At 75.5% G+C, this 257-nt stretch overlaps 1 protein-coding gene across 1 annotated transcript in view; it reads right to left on the bottom strand.

The window, feature by feature from the left end:
* AGAP2 (ArfGAP with GTPase domain, ankyrin repeat and PH domain 2) overlaps window positions 1-257 on the bottom strand; it is a 17,838-nt gene that overhangs the window by 15,366 nt on the left and 2,215 nt on the right. The window lies entirely within an intron of this gene.

Here is a 257-nt window from a genome sequence, read left to right as displayed (position 1 = left end):
GGGGGCCCCGCACCCCCCGCCCCCATGCCCCCCCCCTCTCCCCCCCTCCCAGGCAGGCTGGGGGGTGCCTGGTGCCAGCCACTGCCTGGCACCTCCTCCCCGAGCTGCGAACTGCGTTGCGAGCACTTGCTACTACGCCGGGGAGCGCCCGGCCTGTGGCGGTGGGGAGGTGGGGGGGAAGGGGGTTGGCATCAGCTGCAGATGGGCCCAGCGGGTGGGGGGAGCCACCCCTTCCCTGCCCGTGGGCGGGTGATTGG

This window comes from Alligator sinensis, unplaced genomic scaffold (genome assembly GCF_000455745.1).
Source record: "Alligator sinensis unplaced genomic scaffold, ASM45574v1 scaffold265_1, whole genome shotgun sequence".
Classification (NCBI taxonomy): Eukaryota; Metazoa; Chordata; order Crocodylia; family Alligatoridae; genus Alligator; species Alligator sinensis.
The sequence above is the reverse complement of the archived record's forward strand: the minus strand, read 5'-3'. Positions and strand labels throughout refer to the sequence as shown.